This window comes from Physeter macrocephalus, chromosome 18 (assembly GCF_002837175.3).
Source record: "Physeter macrocephalus isolate SW-GA chromosome 18, ASM283717v5, whole genome shotgun sequence".
Taxonomy (NCBI): Eukaryota; Metazoa; Chordata; class Mammalia; order Artiodactyla; family Physeteridae; genus Physeter; species Physeter macrocephalus.
Genome location: NC_041231.1, coordinates 6,900,142 through 6,918,319, shown reverse-complemented (window position 1 = coordinate 6,918,319; position 18,178 = coordinate 6,900,142).

The following is an 18,178-nucleotide window of genomic DNA, read 5'->3' as shown; positions in this document are numbered from 1 at the left end:
GACATCAGTTTTTCCCAGCCTCTGGACTCAAAGTGAAACACTGGCTCTTCCTGGATCTCAAGCCTCCTGGCATTAGGACTAGAAGAATTTCATCAGCTTTCCTAGCTATTCTGAAGTTCAAGGTCTCCAGCTCACCAACTGCAGATCTTGTGACTTGTCAGCCTCCATAGCAGTATGAGCCAATTCTTTATAGTAAATAAATATATCTATGTATTTATATATATATATATATACACGTATGTATGTGTGGGTAATAGATAACTATATACACGTGTGTATATAGTTATGCACACACGCGCACACGTACATCCTAATGGTTCTCTCTTTCTCAAGAACCCTAATACACCTAATACACCTAATAACCACTAGGTATTACTTCTCTTGGACGAAAGTGAGATGTGTCTCCTTGCTGTGAGGACACAGCAAGAAGGGGGCTGTCTGCAGGCCGAGGAGAGAGGTCTCAGGAGAAACCAACCCTGCCAGCCCCTTGATCTCAGACTCCTGGCCTCCAGACTGTGAGACAATAAATTTCTGTGGTTTCAGCCACCCAGTCTGTGGTGTTTGTGACGGCAGCGCCGGCAGACTTCTCTAGGACCTCCCTTTCTTCATTCGTGAAGGGGGTACAAGGACCCATTCTCAGGCTTGCTGTGGGTCTCTGTTGAGCACAGTATGTGCACAGCAGCAGAGCCCACGTGTGTGGCGTGGGGTGGGCAGAGCTGGGGTCCGGGTGAGGCATCCAGCCTGGGTGCGGAATTTAAGGTGGCCCCCAAAATTCAGCGATCAAGCCACCAACAGAACGTCGAAATTGCACATAAAGACAGGCTGTTGTTTGCTTTACAAACCCTGCGTTGTTGTGAGAGGGGACGGTCATTTCAAGGGGCTGCCGCCTTCTGCGCCCTGCAGGGTGGGTTATGAGGGCCGACAGTAACGTGCGAAGAGATCGAGTAACGTGGGCTCTTTTCATAATCATTTTTCTCCGTTTTAAAGGTTTATTAACTTTTTCCCTTGGGTCAGAAATACAGAGGCTCTCTTGGTAGGAGTGTATGCGGTGCTCGTTTCCCCTCGGCTTCAGGCTCCAACACACGGGCCCTGAGCGAGCCAGCCCGTGGGCTGAATGGCCCACCCCCAAAGGGCCAGCCTGGTGCTCTCCTTGAAGGCCGTCCTGGGAACGCAGTTCCCTCTGCGTGTTTGCAAAGGAGGCTTAAGATCAGGGACTGTTCTCCGTGGAGGACGTCGCTAGGTCAGCTGGCAACTCTGAATAAGATCTGAGGATAAGATAGCAGTACTGAACCAACGTGAATGTCCCGCCTTTGAGAACGGTCCTTCGGTTATGTCAGAGAACGTCCTTGTTTTCAGGGAACACATCAACGTAGCAGGGACTCGAGGGGGGCGACTTAACGCTCAGAGAATTCCGATCGCAAGCGTGTGTGTGTGTGCGCGCACGCGCGCGCACGTATGGCGAGAAGGAGTACGATAAACAGGATACACTGTTAACATGGGGGGAATCTGGGCAAAGGGTGTACAGAATTCTTTGTAGGCTTCTTGCAACTTTTCCGTAAGTCTGAAATTAACTCAAAATACAAAGTTTGAAAAAAAAAGAGTCAGGACTTGCTGAGGGCTGGTTGCCTGTGCTCAGGCGCTTGCTCTTCTGGCGCCCCCTGGCCCCAGGTCTCCCCCTCCCTCCTTCTGGGCACTTCGGGCCTCAGCCTGAGCAACACCTCCTCCTCCATCTCCCCGACTGCCATCGTTCACGCCCTCCAGCTTGGTTTCTTTATCCTCCTCACCAGCATCGGAAATGATCTCATTCGTTTGCTTAGCTTTTGTCCTCTGTCCCCTGCCTCTAAGGGTCAGCTCTTTGGGACTTTGTCCTGCTCACCCCTGCCCCCCATCCTCTGTGCCTCGCACACAGTCGGTGCCCAGTGAATACCTGTGAACAAGGTTCGATGATCATGTGGCTGAAGGTCAGAAAACCTGGAGTTTTCTGGTTTCCCCAGTCCTGGTTCCCCACCCCCAGACTTTCCATGTGACCTTGGGCAGGGCCCGCCCCGCCTGGGACTCAGTTTCTTCATCTCTGCCCCAGCTCTGAGCTTGTGGATTGCGTGACTCAGAAAGGCCCAGGCTGCCACCGGGGCTGAGTCCCCACCGAGCCCCTCTCTGCTGCAGAGACTGCGGCTGCCGGGGGGCGGGGAGGAGGGGGCTCCGCTCCGACTCTCACCACCCCTCCCTCCCTGACGCACGCAAGCGGTTCGGGGACCTACCTGCAGCCCAGTGTCCCCGGTGGGCCCAGGACGAGAGTGCAGGCACTCACCTCTCGCCCAGGGCTTCTCGGAACAGAGGCGGGCAGGTTTGCAAGGCACCCTGGGCAGGACACAGAATCCTCCTGAAATCGGATCGCACTGTCTTGTTTTCATGGTAACCTTCTACTTACAGCAGGTGATACTAGTTTTCCACGTAGGGGAGTGATCTAAGGTTTCCTTTTCAAATAACCATACTCAGGGGCGAAAGCCAGTGCATTTGGCATTTTGTGCGTTGTTTTTAACTTTTCATTCTCGCAGATTTGAACCTAGGTGGAAGCCGGTTTAAAGTCCCCGCGGCTCAAAGTCCCGCCGTGAACCACATGCCCGCGCCACATGCCGTGGCTTTGTCCGCCCGTCGGCTTGCTCCTCCGTCTCTTGTAGTTCCTGCAACCTGGGAGTGAGACCCAGAAGCTTGATCAGACTAGGGTACAGCTTTTTAAACCAGTTGATCTTAAAGGAAAACATTAAATCGTATTAACTGCTATAACGTCCACGGAGAGGGCCTTGGGAACTGCCTGTGCGCGGAGACGAGCGACGGAGAAGATTCAGGCAGGGCCTCGCCCCGACGCGGGGGGGCTGGGCGCTGGGAAACAGGATGCAGGGAATCAAGTGAGGAGGTGAGGTCCTGGCCCAGGGTGGGGCGGTCCTCACCAGGCCCCTGTGCGCAGGCGCGCACGCGCACACGCGCACGCGCACACGCACAGTCTACGGGAGGGTACCTGTTTGGGGTAACCTGACCCGCATGCCAGGACCCAGGGAGCTGGGAGCCAGGGGCCAAAGGACTTAGGCCTTTCAACACAGAATGGGGGACATGGGCGGAGCTTTTCCCCTTCGCCTAAGAAGGAGCTAGGGAAGGGCACAGCCTACAGCAAAGGGGATTCAGGTTAGACCTTGAGAAGGACTTCCATGCCCTACTAGGACAGCCGTGTCGCACGGTGGTTACAGTGGGTGCTTGCGAGCGGAACTGGTTCAAATCCTTGCTCTCCCGTTTCCTATTTGTATCACCCTGGGCACGTCTGTAAAACCTGCCCGTGCCTTGGTTTCCACGCCCTGCAGATAATAATAGAAGCTGCCTTATAGGATGAACCTAAGTATTTGCTGAGGTCATCACGCCTAGGGCACTGGCCCCGGTGAGCACCCAGTAAGCACTAGGTATTACTTCTCTTGGACGAAAGTGAGATGTGTCTCCTTGGAGGCTGGAAAGGTTGCCGCACCCAGACCATTCAGAGACCAGAAGCTAAGAAGGGTGGAGCTCTGTAGCCACGAGCCTGCACACAGCACCGCACACCAGCAGCACGTTCACACGGCAGCGGCCCTCAGGGGCGCTGATGTGCACGGAGCCCCGCGGGGGCGGCTTCTGCTTCTCTCCCCGTTTTGCGGATGAGGAATCTGAGGTGGGGGACGGGGGGGGGGCTTGTAAAGACCCCGGGGCCAGTGCATCTCAGCAGTCTGGAAAGGATACAGGACTCGGAGTCGGGACCCCGGATCTGCCGCCCCCAGGCTGTGTGACCTTAGGTAGGTCACCGCACACCTCGGACACTCCGTTCCTCCACTTGCAGTGCCGGGAACTGGGCCGGGCCTCCATCGCCTCCGTCGTCTGATTTCTCTACATGGCAGATCCGAGCACAGACCCTGAAGGTCCCTGGCACGGTCTGCCCTCCCAGGGCCAAAAGGGAAGTGGGTCGGAACTCTCAGGAGAGAGCCCAGGAGGGCTGGCTGTCGCTTTAACTGACTGCTGATGTCAGACCCTGCCTTCGGGGCGTCTCTCTGTCCACAGCCAGGCCACCCACAGCGATGTTCAGTCCTAGGGGTCTGGCTCTGCCCTGACCCCAGTGGGTGGCCACCGTCGCCCTGGAATGGGCTCCCTACCCTCCCTGGACACTCAGGAGCTGCCCGGGATCCTGTCTTTCCCTCAGGTGGCAAAACCTGGTAAGACTGTGCAATCATCTTCATACTTCCTGCTCGCCCAGTCTCGGGGGCAGCTGACAAACAGGCTGGACAGTAAGCAGGCCCTGGCCCCAGAGCCCACCGTGGACAGGTCACCTCCCTTCTCTGGGCCTCAGTTTCCTCATCTGCAAAATGAAAAGTGGGAGGATCAAGGGAGAGAGATACTCATTCATTCAGTAGGTACTCATTCAATAACGCCTCCTCTCGGCCAGAGTGTCTGCTGCGGGCTTGAGAAATTGATAAGCAAACCCACACCCACCCTCAAGTCACCGCCAATCCGGTGGTCTCAGTGCTGTGAGATTCACAAGATTCAAGATTCACAAGCACCCCTAGAGCTGGAGCAATCACAGGCAGCTTCCTGGAGGAAGTGGCAGCTCAGTGAATCTTGACGGGGGAGAGGGAACAAAGGGTACAAGAGGTAGCCTGCGGGCCAGCCACCCGCAGGTGTACTTTATCTGGTGTGCACGGGATTAGCCCACATGGCATTTTAAATTTGAATTTATCGCAAACATCTAGAACCCAAGAGCCTTTATGAAAAAAATCTGGATTTCTGACTTCTGAAAATCGGGAGCCTTCATTCCTACAGAGCAACAATTTTCCCTTTAGACCGCTTGTAGTCCTCACCACTCTGTCCCACCCAGTCACCCCCCATACCTGCTCCCCATCTGCTCACTGCCTTCAGTGGAACCTCCATCCGCCCAGTAGTTCAGACCAGAATCCCAGGCATCACCTTCCACGCCCCTTTCCCCCTCCCCCTGCCATGTCCATCAGCAGCCCCTGCTGGCTCTGCTTGGTGAGTGGTTCTAGAATCCAATCGCTTGTCCCCACCTCTGGGCCGCCACCTGGGTCCAAGCAGCAGCTGCTCCCTGGTCCTTGGTCTGTCCTTGCCCCCCTCCAGCCTCCCCTCGGCTTGGCAAGCAGAGTGAGACCCTGCATGCCCAGGCGGGGGCTTGGCCGCTGGCCCCCGTGCCCCCTACGATGGACCTGGTGAAACTCTTCTCTGGTGTCTGCCCCACACCTGCCCCCTGAGTGGCCTCCTGGGCCTGAGAGGAGAAGGCGGAACTCGGGATCCCATGTGACCGAACGCTCTTAGCAGCCTTGGGCCTCCATTTTCCCATCTGGAAAACAGAGGCATCCGAGGCCCCCTCCCCACAAGGCACACGCTGCTTAAGGAGCAGGACGGTGACGGTCTTTGATGTTCAGCCCACTTGACGGGAGGTCTAGCGCCGGCCTCGTGCTGGGCCCTGCTCTGGGCACCCCTGGAAGAGTCTGCAAATATAGATGACGGTGGTGCACTTTGCTTTCAGCCTGAAGCAGGAGAAAGAGCTCGGCTGTGGAGTCAGGCAGGCAGCGCTGGGTTTGGGTATCACCCCAGGCAAGGTGTTGGAACCGCGGTTTGTGAGTTTGCGGAACACGGTCGTGGTACGGACTGTTACTCCTTAGGCTGCTGAGAGGCTGATCCGGATGATGTGCAGAGACGTGTCACGTCTCTGGTGGGTCACGACGTCCTCCCCGCCCCGCCCCGCCCCGCCCCAGGCTCTCAGTGCAGAGGCGGAGGGACAGAGACGGAACTGCAGGGCGGGAAAGGCCACAGCCCGGGCCCAGCGAATGGGGGTATGTGGGCGGGAGAGGGGCACCAGGGTAAACCCAAGGCAAGAAACTCCGCCTTATTTCTCCTCCCTGAGGCCCCGATCATCTCTATTTACTCGCTCACTTGCTGCTGGTCATACATCCCACCAGAGGGCCCGCCCTCCTAGGCTCCCCATCTTCCTCACCGAGTCCTCACGTGGTGTCTGGCGATCAGTACGCGTGGAATGGATGAAGGAACGAACAGACAATTGCTTCCCGGAGGCGGTGGCCTTTGAGTTGCACCTTGAAGGGCAGTGTATGGCGTCCTGGCGGAAACAGCGGGCTCGCTAGGAGTTGGTGGGCCGTGCTGGCCGTGGGGGTCTGTGCGCAGGGGCGGGGTTAAGGGTTAAGGGGAAGGTGTAGCACCTGGGCTGGCAACGGTGGAGGGGGGCCTTACCTGGGCCCGAGGGCGGGCGAGGGAGCCTTTACGAGAACCCAGAGAGAGCCCTGTGCAGAGAGCGCGCGCCAGGCGCTGCGGCTGCAGAGGGCGCAGGACAGGAGGGGGTGGGGCGGCGAGCTCCTCGGCCTGTGCTCTTGCCATGCCTCCCACCGGCCACACCCACCGGAAACGGGGTACCTGGGGAAGCAGTCCAGGGCCCAGAGCAGAGTGGAGTGCAGGTGGCAGATGGGAAAGGGCCTTGCCTGCCTGGCGAGGCCAGCGGTGGGGAGGGTGCTGGGTGCTGGAAGGACCCTTATGGTGGATGGGGGGTCGGGGAGGGACGGGACTGGCGGAAGGCAGGGTGAGCCTGCAGAGGCTGCGCACGGACCCAGCCAGGGGGAGGGGGCCGATGTCTGGCCTCAGAGACCCCATCACCCCCAGCTCACCGCCAGGGAGTGGGTTGGGGGCACCCATTTGCTGGATGAGACGGGCCGACGTGGAGTAGCCCCTTAAGTCAGAGTGGGAGTTGGGGGGGTTCAGAGCCCGAAGACCACGGACGCCCCTCACCAGGCCAGCAGAGGGGACAAAGCCCACTGGGCCTGGAGGCTGGGCTGAGGTTCGCAGACCCTCACTTGGCGCTTAGAGGTGGGCCACGCCCCCAGCCCCCGTCCTCCGGCCGGGTCCTCACCCACTGTCCCCCTCCGCCCGGGCTGCTGCCTCCGTCAAGTGAACAGAAGCCCTCTCAGGCCACGTGCGCCGCGGCGCTGGCGTCTCCCGGGGAACAGGTGTGTCCTTTTCTCTGCCTGGGCGGCAGTGACCTCACCCCCAGTGGGCCATGTGAGTCACTGGGCCGAGGGTGGAGGCCTGGGCAGCTCTCCGCAGAGTCTGGCTTTGGCCGCTGAGGCTGGGAGAGGGACCAGCGCAGGGTGTGAAGGTTTCCATGCCCTTCCCCCGCCTGCTGCTGTGGCCCGGTGTCCTACGGGGGCGGGGAGGGGGCACAGCAGTCACTGAGCACCTCGCACATGCCCAGCCGTGCCAGGGGCTCTCGACATGATGCTGACGGGAGCTCACCGGTCCTGCAGGAGATGGCCCTGAGAGGTTAAGTCTCACACCCGGGGTCACACGGTTCTGTGGCCTGGTAGCACTTATCCGTCACCACAGCCGGGAGGGGAGGGATGCTTGTCCCATTGCGCAGAGGAACAAACTGAGGCTCAGCGGACGATGCGTGCAGGGACAGGGCATCAGGGATGAACCGGGAGTCTGCCCCCGTTCTCGAGGACAAGCCACCATCGGCATTCAGGAAACCTCGAAGCACTTGGAGCCTCAGTGTCCTCATCCATAAAATGGGGATAGTGACACCCACCCCTCGGGGATGGGGGAAGCAGAGAGAGGACGTGACGGGCGCAGTGTGGAATCAGTGGGGCAGCCCCTGTACACCCCCAGGCCACCCCACCGGGCCCTCTGCCATGTGACAGCCTCCACTACCGTCAGCCCTGGGCCGGTATCAGGCCAGTGCAGGGCCGTGTGCGGCTCGGGTTCGAGGCTGGACCAGAGTGATGGCCATGGAGTAGGGCTGCCAGGGGCTCAAAAGGCAGATCGTCAAGGGCCACCGGTGAAGGAGAGCGTGGGTGATGGTGCCTGGGTTGGCCCCTGCTGGGTGGGCCCATGGAGTGAGCTCCTCTTGTGCCCCAAGGGTTTCCTAAACCCTCACACCATCTCCCCAGCCCATCCTCACCAAGGAGCAGCCTTCTGAGGAGCAAGTGACTCCCTGGGAGCTGAGAAAGCCGTGCGCCTCCCCTGGCCTCAGTTTCCCCAAGTGTAAAGCGGAGGGAGGGAAGCCCTAACTCGGTGCTGTTGGAAAGGAGATGGACCAGGTGGACACAGCCAAGAGGAGGAATGAAGAGTGGGGCCCAGGACCTCCAGAGCTTTTGGTGATGGGACAGGTGTGTCCTCCAGGACGAGAGAGACTCGAAGGAGGCCCCCGCAAGGGTCTTGGGCCTCTGGTCCTAAAAATGGCACTCTCTCTAAGATCACCTCCAGGGCAAAAGTGCCACGTACTCCCCTCTACCGGGTGCCTGCCATGACTGGTGTCTGGCACAGAGCGAGCCTGTGACAAATGCTCCTCCAGCTGGGCGTCCCGGTGCTGAGCCCAGGGCCAGGGGGTCTGCGCCAGAGCCTGGGGCAGTCGGACCCAGGAGACATGGGGACCCGGAGCCTGGGGGCCACACAAGGCATGGGGCAGAGACAGAGAAGGCTCCAGTTTGCCTGGGGCATGACAGGTCATGGATGGAAACGTGGGGACCAAGCAAGAGGCGAGGGCTGACAGGGAGGAGGGTTCAGGAAGACAGGAGGAGGAAGAGCTTGCTGCCACCACCTGTTACACCTCGTGACCCTGTGGGGACGGGGGCCCAGGCCGGGGGTTGAGTGAAGCGGTGGATGGCTGAGGGCGTGGATGGATCGATGGGGAAGTTGGATAAGAGGGTAAATGGATGCATGACTGGAACAGAGGGAGGGAGATGTGTGTGGACATGTGAATGGATGAATGGGTCCATGGATGGTTAGTCGGACAGGTGGGTGGGTGAATGGATGTGTGAACATAGGGGTGGGTAGAGATGTGTAAACAGAGGCTGCCCCCACCCACAGAAGATGTTGAGGAAACTTCCACTAGTAGGAGGACAGACCCGATAGACCTTTGAAGGGAGATCTTGCTCTGTGTGGCACAGGAAGTAAAGCCAGTATGAAAAGTGACAGGGGGCTTCCCTGGTGGCGCAGGGATTGAGAATCTGCCTGCCGATGCAGGGGACACGGGTTCGTGCCCCGGTCTGGGAAGATCCCACATGCCGCGAAGCGGCTGGGCCCGTGAGTCATGGCCGCTGAGCCTGCGCGTACGGAGCCTGTGCTCCGCAACGGGAAAGGCCACAACAGTGAGAGGCCCGCGTACTGGAAAAAAAAAGAAAAAAGGAAAAAAAAAAAAAAAAAAAAGAAAAGTGACAGGGAGGCTCTATCTAAGGGAGAGTTTCCCTAGGTCAGTGGAGGCCCATGATGGAACGTGCAACTTTGAGAGGTAGTGAGGTTCCCGTCACTGGGGGTACTCAAGGGTGTTCAAGCTGAGGATGGGCAGCCACTTCCTCAGAGTGCTGTGGAGGAGGTCCTGTGGCAGGTAGGGGCCTACTACGGTGGTGTCTGATAACAAAGAGTGAGAATTTGGGTTCACGAGGCCCCCAGGGAGGCCGTGGCCTTTGTAGAAGCCTATCTTCCTTTCAGATAAAAAGTTCTTTCCTGGCTTGGGGGGAGAGACAAGCGTGCAGCTGCTGTCCTCACTGTGGGAATCGGGCTGGAATCCACAACAGAACTCCTGTCCTGCGCAGGCCAGGGCGGGGGGCCCAGGGACGGAACAAGGCTTTGACCCGGAGACCCGGTGAGGCCCAGCTCCATCCTCCCTGACTGTCTGTGGGCAGGTGATGCCCCTGTCTGAGCCTCGGTTTGCTCGTGGGTGAAGTGGGGGTCCTGACAGCCACTGGACGTGATGGCGCTGGCAGCTGGGTGTGATGCCCGGGGCTGCAGGGTGCCGGGGTCTGGGCCCACCTGCCTTCTGGAGGACTTCCTGGGGGCCGTGGGGTGGGAGAAGTGGGTTCTGTGAGCACTGACCTTGAGCCGTGAGTCACTGTCCCCGGGGGCTTTGCCTGGGAAGCCCCAGCTGCCTGCCCCGGGCTGGGCCTGGGAGCAGCTGGCAGGGGGCGAGGGCAGAGGCTCCAGCTGGGGCCCTGCCTGGAAATGCCCCAAACCCGGCTCAGGCCCAGACCCCACCACTGCTGAGAGGGGCCCAGCCCTCCGACCCTCCTCCTGCCCCACCTGTGCACGGAGGAGCTGGCGTGCACCGGCTGCTCCAGCGCGGGCTCCGAGAACCCGTCGCACGGCTCACATCCCACCTCCGCCACCTCCTAGGTCTGCGGCCTGGGTGACTGACCGCCTCTGTCTGTGCCTCACTTTCCTCACGTGTAAAACGGAGCTGATGATAAAAGGCACCTCGGAAAGCAGTTGGCAGAATTGGATAGTCAGTTCTGGACCAGTGCTCAGGGCTCCATGAGGCCAAGGTCCGGGGGTGGGGTGGAACTAATTGAGGCCAAGGAGGAGCAAGCCACCCCCAGGGTCGTCACACAGCAGGGAGGTGGCCTGACCAGGGCTGGAAACCTCATCTCCCCCACCAGACGGAGATCCTCGAGGGCTGGCGCTCTCCCAGGAAGCAGACAGCCCCTCTCGGCGTCCTGGCCGGGGCTTCGGTGGGCAGGGCTGCAGCGGGTGGGCAGGGCTGCAGCGGGGCGGGTGTTGGGTTTAGGCCTCTGGGGAGATGAGGGAGGATGTGGGCCCGCCCTCGCCTCCCCGCCCACCTCCCTCCTCAGGCTCAGCCTCTCCCGTCCCAGTCCCAGGCCGGCCTCTGAACGCACGACCAGACCCTGGGCTCCAGGCGGACGCCCCTCACCCAGCCCGCCCTGAGTGACTCACTGCTCCCCTGGCCCCGGGCCACCGCCGTCTCCTGGCAGGAAGCCGGCGCAAGTTTGTGCAGGAGCCACGGGGTCTGGTGCACGAGGGCCGCTCAGCCAGGAGGGTCTGGAGCAGCTGCCCGGGGACTGCAGGACCGGTGGCTGGGACCTGCGGTGGCCTGTGGAGCCAGCGCCTCCTCCTCCCCAGGCTTTGGGCCTTTTCTTTCTTCTTCCCACCATGAAGAAGGAAGCGACCTGAGGAGCCAGCCCCCTGGCCAGAGCGGACCAGGGCCGGAGGGCAGCGCCGTGGGCCCTCGGCCGCCCGCTCCCCTCTAGCCAGGCATGAAGGGCGGTGGCAGCGCTGTGTGGAGCCTTATGTGGAAGTACTGCATCTCCGTGAGGACCCTCAGGTACCAGGGGCGTGTGTGTGTATGCAGCCGTGCCCGGCTGTCCCCCAGCGGGCAGACGCAAGCAGTCGCTGGGCTGGCCAGTTGCACTGGCTCTGCGAGGTCCAGGGCGGCCAGCCCTGGGGGAGCAGGGAAGGAGGCAGGAAAGGCCACCCTGGCGCTCTCCTCCGAGCCTCTGATGGGGAGGGAGCGGGACAGAGGGCCAAGGTTCCGGGGTGCCCAGGTGCCCCGGAGGATGCCTGGCAGGTTCGGTGTGGCTGGCAGTCTCCCCAGCGTGCACGGAACTGCGCTTATCACAGAGCACACCAGCCTCGGGCACATCTGAGTGACCTGGGCCCGTCCCCAGCCTCCCTCACTGTCACCCCTCGGTGAGATGGGCTCAGAACGCGGGCAGGACTGTTTCACACTGTTGTCCACGCAGTCGCTGAGCCCAGACTTGGGCACCAGGCAGCCCAGGGTCACTGGCTTTTGAGGGTGAAGTGGCTTCACCTCTGGGGCCAGAGTTTCCCACCTGCAGATCCTTGGAGGCTCAAAGGGAGGATTAAGTGAGAGAACAGAGGGCGGAGCCTGGCATGGGGCCAGCTGTGGGTAAGAGGTAGCTGCTGAATTCCCCCTCCGTGAGCTGGGGGGTGTCCGGAACCAGGTGCAGTGGGGGTGGAGAAGGAGGTAGAGCAGAGCTCCGCCCCTGGGGAGGGGGCACTCCCCCAACCCCCAACACCAATCCCAGCCCCACCCCCGGGTTGGCTGCAGCCTCGGCAGCTGCCTAACGCGTTCAGAGCCAGGAGCAGTGACCAATGGATCCTGTGTGATCTCAGACAAGGCTGGCCTCCACATCTGTCGAGGGGTTGGGAAGGGCTTAGGGGCCCCGCCTATTTGGATGACACCTTCCCTCGGGCATGTTTTTTACTTCAAGGGGAGGTTTTAGGAAGGATAAGGGATTGGAAGATCCCCCCCCACCTTTCTTCCCGCCCTCATTACCTGGTATGTAAACTATATAAACTTTCCCTTGCTTCCTTCCTTCCTGCCTTCCTTCCTTCGTTCCTTCCCAAGATATTTGTGACCACTTACATGAAATACCTACAATAAAATAAATAATAAAACATCAGGATCAGGAAAAACACAATTTAGAACAGGATGTCATGACCTAGCAGAAAAAAAAAAATAGAACGGAGATATGCAGGGTCCTGAGGTCCTTTTGTTGAGATGAAAATTGCTGAGCTTCCTAGCAGCCAAAGGGAAAAGGGAAACCCAGCCACCCAGGTCACTCTCACAGTGATAAGAAGCTATCATCTCCAGGACCACAGTTGTCTCTGCTGCTGGGGGAGAGTGTTTGGGACCCTGGGCCTCATCCTGGGTAGATGGGTGGGTGAGAAGCATTGCAGGGACAGGCCTTGGGCCTGGCTTTAGGGAAACAGGGCAGACAGTAAGGGCTGAGGGTTTTTCTTGGGTGGGGATGCAGGCTGGCTGTAGGAATGGAGAGAAAAGCTCACCCCTGGAGTGAGTCCGCAGCTGCTTGTCCCTCCTCAAACCCTGGGACAGACCTCCTCAGGCGGGCACCTTGGAGGCTAGGCCGGGCAGGGGGTGAGTCCCTGGGTGCCTTTCCCTCTAACCGCAGCAGGATTTTCCTGTGTCTTGTTCTTTCCTGCGGTTTCCGGGGATTGGCACTCTGGAAACCTCAAGGGTTGTTTACAGGATGCAGTGGGCCCAGGCCTGGGAGGCCCTGCTGTGCTCTGCCAGGGGCTCACCAGCTCTGAGGAGGAACAGCCCAGCCTCATGGAGCCCTTGCTTGCAGGCTGCCCTCTCCAGGCCTCGGTTTCCTCATCTTCAGGGTGGGAGTAATTGCACAGCCACCTGAGGGCTTGCGGGGCTCGAGGTCAGTGCCCACTCGGTGTTTGTGGGCGCTGCTGGCCGTACAGAAGCGACAGGCAGGCCTGCAGTGCAGGGCCAGCGTGCACACTGGCAGGGTGGCCGCCTGGCCGTCAATGACAGAGGACCGGCTTGGGGTGGGTGAGGGCACCGTAATTGGCCCTGGGTTCTCCCCAAACCCCCACTTAGTGCCCGTAAGTACAGGGCGCTGTGTGGTCAGCAAGGAGGATGGTCCCGGTGTGGGATGCACGGGGTGGGCTCCAGGCTCCAGCACACACACCCTGCGCTATGCACCCCCCACCCCATTTTGTTGGAGGGCCCCCAAGAGGGCGAAGGCCACTCCCTGAGACAGACAGACGGACAGACGGCTGGAGCGGGCCCTCTGCGGGATCCCAGCCCCCTTGGCTGCCGGAGGTGGGTGGGAGACCTGAGTCAGCAGGTCTGCGGGCCCCAGGCGGGGCTGGCAGCGGCCACAGGGACAAATTGGAGGGTTGTGCTCGGACAGCGCATAGTTTTCCACTTGCGTCTTCAGATTCCCCTCCGCGTGTGCCGGTCGCCCTGGCTGGGCCGCTCACGTCTGGAAAAGCGCGAGGTGAGTGGGGAACAGGCCGCTGGCTGGCCCGCCCTGGCCCTCTGCCCGGGGCCCCGGTGGCTGCAGCCAAGAAGCCGGTGGCAGGATCCCTGGGACTTGGCCTGAAGTCTCTGAGAAGGGACCCCTGGGCTCGGGGCGTCTCCTGGACAGATCTCCCGGGAGCTGGGCACACGGCGTCCCAGCCAGCAGCAGTAGGTTGTAAGATGTGCAGTCACGGGCCAGATGCTGAACCTCTCGGGTCCGTTTCCTCGCCTGTAGAGTGAGGGAAGCGGTGCCAGCCGGGCGGGCTTCTTGGGGAGATCCTAAGGGGGTTCTGTCGGCTCGGCACCCCTGACCCCGTCCCCTGCCTTCCCTCCGAGTGTCGTCTGCGTCCCGGAGGACGGTGATGGAGCGCGGGGGAGGTCAGGCTTGGCAGTCAGGCTGCCCCGAGTTTGGAAGCAGCTCAGCCCTTTCTACCACGTGAGTGACTTTTAGGGTGGTTCTGAAATTAACTGAGTCGATGCCTGCGGGCCTGCCTGCAGGGTGGGTGCCGCGTGCGCGGCCCTGTCTGAGCGCCCACCTCCAGGGTGGGGCCCTGTCTGTTACAGCCCCTCCTCTGCGCTGCAGGTAATCCTCAGCCTCTGGGGTCAGGCCGGAAAATCGCTGGTGCACCTGGCATTATTTGGGGAACGAGAGGTTGCTTTGTGCCCTGGGGGCCAGAAGGGCATTTGAGCTGCCAGGGGTGCGGGGCGGCCCAGTTGGGATGCAGACCCTGCCCCCGGCCCCTCCCCCGCTGTGGTGAATCTGGGGAGGAGGGCTGGGGGGCAGCTGGCAGCCAAGCTCCGGGAGCTCCCAGGGAGCTTCCCGGACAATTAGCCATCTGATGCCCCGAAGCGGGCGGCCTGCGTGCACACCTCCTGGGGCGGGAAGCTCGCTGCCTCCCAGCCTGGCCAGCTCGCGGGCGTGGAGATCCTTTCCCACTTGGAGCTGGCACTTCTCTTCCTGGGATGCCACCCCCCACTCTGGGTTGGGGGTGCTGGCCCTGTGCTCAGGCCCCCAGCCCACCTCCGCCCCTGTCCTGACACAGCCTGCAGCGGCCAGGACTCCCTGAGGCTGGGGACGGGGTCTCCAGTCTCCTCCTCACCTCCTTCTCCTGTGGACACACGCCAGGCTCTCCTGGTCCCTCTCTTGGCACGAGAGCCGAGTGCAGCCGGGCCGGGAGATCCCAGGCAGGGCAGAGGAGCTGCCGCCTCCTTGCTCTGGGCGCTGCCCAAAGCTCACGTGGATTCTTCTGGCAGCTGCTCTGCCCTCTCATACGTGGGCCTCCCTGAGCCTCAGCCCTGCAGGCCAGCCCCCCCCATCACGCGCTGCTCCATCGCCTCTGTGCAGGCACGCTGCTTTCTCACATCCACCCGGGAGGGGCACCATCCCCAGGGCAGAGGAGGAGCCTGGGGCTCCGGGCCTGGCGTTATTAGTTCCGTCTCGGGGTCGCCGGGGAGACCTTTCTTGGTGGGAGCGCGCTTGCCCTCAGAGAGCCGGGCAGGGAGGTGGCGGGGGCCAAGCAACCCCAGCAGGCGTGGGAAAGGCTGAGTGCCTACTGCGCGCCGGGCCTTGGGGATCCGGCAGTGAGTACGTGGACGGCCAGGGTCTCACAGGGCTGCGGTTCAGGTGGGAGACAAACAGTAAAACAAATAGATGAAGAGGTCTTCAGACAGGGATTCAGGGAAGAGTAGGTTAAACTGGGAGGCGTGACAGGGCGAAGGGGCAGGAGGGGCCACGTGACCTGGTGGTCCAGAAAGGCCGCTCCCAGGTGTCCTTCAGCTGATGGGTGGGTCCATCCGTGCAACGGCATGTTATGCAGCCGTGAAAAGGAGTGACGTGCTGGTACGTGCTATGACATGGACAAACCTTGAGAACACCAGACTAAGCAACGTGAGCCAGTCAGGAAAGGCCGCAGAGCGTGTGGTTCCACTTACACAAACGTCCACAGGAGGCAAGTCCACAGACACGGGAATAGACTAGTGGTTGTCCAGGCTGGGGCGGGGCCGAGAGGGGCTGCTTAATGGGTGTTTCTTTCTGGGATGATGAAAATATTCCAGACTTAGATGGTGGTGACGTTTGCACCACTCTAAATATACTGAAACCATCGAAGTGCTCGCTTTATTTTTATATTTTTTATTTTTCTGGCTGTGCTGCAAGGCACGCGGGATCCTAGTTCCCCGACCAGGGATCGAACCCGTGCCCCCCACAGTGGAAGCGCGGAGCGCTAACCACCGGACCGCCGGGGAAGTCCCGTGAATCGCACACTTTAAATGGGTGAATTTTATGGAATGCAGATTGTATCTCGATGAAGCTGTTTTAAAACAAGACAAAGAAAAGAAAGGCCTGTGTGAGGGGGTGGCCTTGAGTTGAGCGCGGCAGGAAGGAGTGAGCTTGTGCAGAGCTGGGAGAGAACTAACGTTCCAGCAGCGAGCACAGCAGGTGCACAGACCCAGAGGCGTAACATTAGAGACAAGGGTCAGGGAGGGAAAGAATGCGCGTCCCCAGGGTCCGGGACCACATTCTTTTGAGGACTTGAGAGTTGACTGAGGTTGGAAGAGAGACAGAGCAGGGTTTGAAGCAGGATAATGACATGACTTGCTTTCTGTTTTAAAACAATCACTGCTGCGAGGAAATGAGACAGTGGAGGGGACAGGGTGTGGGCTGGCGGGTCTGGAGAGACCAGTCAGGAGAGAGATGACGATGGATACCCCAAGGAGACAAACTGGCAGAAGGTGGCAGTGATCGGTCCCACAGTGGGGAAGGCTTCCTGGAGGAGGGGCCTGGGCAGGGCCTCCAGGAATGGGGGATGGGCCGGGCAGTGGGGGGCAGTGGCCAGGGACTCTCCAGGTGACCCCACTGGTGTGAGCACGGGGAGTTGAACGTGCGAAGGCCTCAGAGACCCGCCCGGCCACAAGGAAGGCAGGCTGACCGCCCCACCCCTGCCGTCCCCGATCCCCTGTGGGCTGAAGCAGCTTTCAGAGTAAGTAGGGTAGTGTCCCCCAGGGCCACCTGTCATACGCCTTTGTCCTGCCTGCTCAGGCCGGCCCACAGTGAGAGTGTTAGCTCCGTGTGGCCAGAGACCCAGCCGGGCCGGCGCTCTGAACAAAGCGGCCTGGACGAAACTCGAGTGGCCCCGAAACGCGATCGGCCACGAGAGGCCGGCCAGGCAGGAAGCTGTATTATTTATTGAGCAGAGCCCCTGGGGCCTGCCTGGTCCGGGGCCCCTTGGACAGGCCAGACCTTGAAGGAGCCCACTGGGTAGTGGCCGGGCCCTGTCGGGGGCGGGCGGGGGCCCCAGGGTGCCCGGGGCGTGGTTTCCTGGACGCCGGCTGAGCAGGGAGGAAGTCGGTCAGGCCCTGCGGGGGGAGGGCCCGCAGCTGGTCCCCAGGGGCCGCGGAGGCAGGCCGGGCGCCGGGGCTCCAGGAAGACCGCCGCCCTCTCCGTGGTGACACTGTGAGTACCCACCGCCCGCCCAGGAGCAGGGAGAGGGGCTCGGCCACCCGGGTGGCCTGCGAGGGGCCGCGGCTGGAGTGAGGGTCTCTGGCGCGCTCGTTGGGGTTGTGGCTGTTTCCTGGAACTGTTTTTCGTGCCTTCTCACTGCCATCCAGGTGTGGCCCGGCTGGCCCAGGAGCCCCAGGTGTTTCCCCACAGCTGCCTGGAAGGGCGGCCACGGCTGCAGGAGGGAAGTCCGCTCGCTCCCCTGGGGGTTAGACCCACCCCACGCCCTGGAGGGAGGGCGGCCAGGGCCCCTCAGGCCACCCGGGCCGGTTGGTTCTCCGCCTGGGGCCCCACGACCCACCCCCCCGACCCGAGAAGGAGGGACTCTGGCCCAGGCCCACTTCACAGCCAAGTGAACTGAGGCTCCAGAGGCCCCCACAGCGTGGTCGGTGCATCCCCCCGACTCCCTGGCCCGAGGAGCCCACGCTTGGAGCGCAGGGAGCCTGGGCCGAGGGCGCGGGAGGCTTCCCCGGGCTCAGGGACCCGGGCTTCCTGTTTGTCAGTCCGTCAGGGTCAGCTTTGTCCCGAGGGGACACTGCCTGGGCAGGTCTCCCCCCACCAGCCCCGCAGCGGCCCAGCGCCTGTCCGCTCGGCAGCCCCAGCCCCGCCGACAGGCTCACCTTCTCTCTGAAATGGTCCGGCGTGGAGCCATGAGGCCCTGCGGATCCCGGGGCGGGAGGGTCCCGGGGACGGTCCCGGGTGGGCGGGCAGCTCTGTACACGCAGAACGAGCTGGTGTGGCGCTGCCGCCGTCCCTCGGGAAATCCATCCCCTTTGGCGCGCCGGGGACCTGGGCCACCTGCCCCTCGGGGAGATTGCCCGCCGTGTCCTGCTTCCCCCGCTAACGCTCACAGCAAGCGGGAAGGAGAATGGCGGTCGCCTCTGGTGACGTGGGGGCGTCCGCGCGGCCTCCCCCTGCCGGAGTACCTAGGGGAGCTGGGGTTTGAACCTGGAGCTACCCCCCAGCCCCTCGGTGCACCACGCAGCCTCTGTCGGGGCAGGAAGTGCAGGGGACGGGGTCAGTGGATCCCATGACAACCCCGTTGCTGGGTCCGTTTCTCC